The sequence below is a fragment of the Panthera onca genome, chromosome B4 (assembly GCF_046562875.1).
Source record: "Panthera onca isolate mPanOnc1 chromosome B4, mPanOnc1 haplotype 2, whole genome shotgun sequence".
Classification (NCBI taxonomy): Eukaryota; Metazoa; Chordata; class Mammalia; order Carnivora; family Felidae; genus Panthera; species Panthera onca.
In genome coordinates, this window is record NC_138345.1 from 64,986,527 (window position 1) to 64,989,294 (window position 2,768).

Below are 2,768 nucleotides of genomic sequence, written 5' to 3' on the forward strand. Positions count from 1 at the left end.
AATGGATGATATATAAAGTATCAGGTAGAACTGGGAAAGGATTGGGAAGGCTTCAGAGAGGAGATGATACTAGAATTGTCTTAAAGACAAGTAGGAGTCTATCATGTGGACAAATTGGAAATACCATATGAGAAAGACAAATTAGCAGGAACAGAGGTGTAGTTATATAGGAGAACTTGGGGATGTTACAGGAATGTGAGTGGTTTAAATGTGACTAGACTATAAGAGTATCTATATATTTTAATCATTTTATTTTAATCATGATAAGTGTACTCTCTAATCCCTATACTATTCCCTCATCCCTGCCCCCCTCCCCCCCCCCCCCAATATAGGAACCATCAGTTTTGTTCTCTATAGTTAAGTGTCTGTTCTTGGCTTCTCTCTTTTCTTTGCTTATTTGTTTTGTTTCTTAAATTCCACATATGAGTGAGATCCTATGATATTTGTCTTTCTCTGACTGACTTATTTTGCTTAGCATTATACTCTCTAGCTCCATCCATGTTGTTGCAAATGGAAAAACTTCATTCTTTTTTAGACTGTAAGAATATTTTGAAGAAGAAATAGATAATAAGACTGAAATGAAAGGGAAAGCTCATATTGTGCCTAACTCTCATTTATTTTCTCATAATAACATATCGTTCCCTAACTATATGTCAGGTGTATATATAAAAGACACAGAATGTCTTCTTCATGTTATGGTGATAGTTTTACCCTAAATTATTTTTTTAAATTTGTGCCTTGAAGAAGAATCAGCTTATGTATAGGAACATGTAATTTCAATTTGGTCTTTCAAAGATTTGAGTGATTTGAGAAAAAAACCCATAAACCATTTATGATTCATAATCCATAATTCATTCATAAGTGTTATGCTATGTGTATAAGAAAAATAGGAAAATTATCTACAACTTTTGAGATTTATATTTATTTTATGAAAGAAGAATAAAATTCTATGTCCTGAGAACTTTCTGATCAGCTAGAGAGATTTTTACTACAACTTTAAACAGCCACAATAATTAAATATTTTGCTTAGTTCCCATTTGTTATTTTGGTTTTCTTTCCAATCATCTCTGGCCTTGCTTTCTACATTATTAAAATCACTTGCATCTGTTATGATCTTGAGCCATGATTCTTTTTATAGCTATTTTAAATTTATTTGTAATCTCATTTGCTGTTTTACTCGCATTTTGCTTTTCTTATTATCAAATGGCCTATTTCTTATTTGCAAGTCTATAGCCTCCTTTCTACTAAGATCTAGTTTGCATTTTTTATGGGCCTAAGAGAAACTACTGAAAATAAAAGAAAATATTCAAAGGCGACTTGAGTTCAGCTGCTCAGTACTTTTTGAGTTACTATCTTTTCAACCCCAGGAAACTTTCTAGGTTAAAAGTTGGCTTTGTGAACAAGTGAGGATGGTTTTGCTGATCTTTCATTCTCAAAAGAAACTTCTCCATAGTACAGCCACCTATTAGAATGAGGTTTTGAATACTGTAGATGATGAAGTCTTTTATCTTTTTTGGAACTTCTTTCTGCCTCTGAAATATTTTAAGGATGGCAGTAGGCATTTAGTAAATGTTGGGTAATGGCCACATGCAAATATTTTTCCATTATTTACCTACTAAATTTCTCTGGTATTTCAAACTCCCCACAAACTGAAGAAGCCTACCCTAAATTGGATCTTTCTTCTACCTAAAGCATAACCAGACCCTTTCAAGTTGCTTCTAATTCACTATAGGACATTTGCAGGGATATTGTCAGGTGAATTTTCTTCTTCCATTCATATTTTTACCACTTGCTGTATGGTGGTGGATTAAAGGTAATACCAAGAAAAACAAGACATGATTCCACCCTCCAGGAACTTGAAATTGACTAGAACCTTTAAAAAAAGATGGAACTCAATAATATAAATTATGTCTTATAATTTAGGTTGGGAATTAAGTCAGGGAAAGATCAGTTTTTTTAAAAAAAAAGTATTTTTAGGTGTATATTGTCTGAGTGATGTCTTTCTATGCAAAGGAAATGAAAAAATAATGAAATTGAGAAAGCATAGGGATTCTTTAGAGGGACAGAGAATTTGGCTAGAACATTTAATTAACTGAGAATATTGTAGATGATAAAGCTGGAAGGATAGTTTGGGGTCATATTATGGGGGATTTAGGAAGCCAGGCTTAGAGGTTTAATATGCTAGGACAAACAAAGGAATTGGAACAAAATAGCACGGACAAACAGATGTATTAAGAATTTAGCAGTGCTCACTTTGGCAGCACATATACTAAAACTGGAACAATACAGAGAAGATTAGCAAAGCCCCTGTGCAAGGATGATACCCAAATTTGTGAAGCATTACGTACTTTTCAGCATAAGAAACATAGTCAATGATTGTAATAGTGTTGTATGGTGTCAGATGATAGCTACATTTGTGGTGATCATAGCATAATGAATAGAGTTGAATCACTATGTTGTACACCTGAAATGAATGTAGCACTGTGTGCCAACTACACTCAAAAATATTTAAAAAAGAGAAAATTTTGCAGCAGTGTGTCAGCAAGCTGGGGTCAGAGAGACTCTTGAATTGGAGGGCCAGCCAGAAGGTGTTCACGTAGGTAGGAACTGATGAGGGTCTGAGTCAGAATAATGGAAATGTGTTCTGAAGACAGTGGTTAATGGGGCTATCTACAGGATTGGCCATGTTTTGTCTGGGTGACACAGTGAAAGAAGAGCCAAGAATGAATTGAAGATTTTTTTAACGTATGTATGACAAGAGAACAGTG

The 2,768-nt window shown here is 34.0% G+C and overlaps 1 non-coding gene across 1 annotated transcript; it reads left to right on the forward strand.

The window, feature by feature from the left end:
• The first annotated feature begins 2,245 nt into the window (after nt 1-2,245).
• On the forward strand, nt 2,246-2,352 carry LOC132674878 (U6 spliceosomal RNA). Its single transcript, XR_009608632.1, has one exon. It is a non-coding gene; the product is annotated as a U6 spliceosomal RNA (small nuclear RNA).
• The last annotated feature ends 416 nt before the right edge of the window (nt 2,353-2,768 follow it).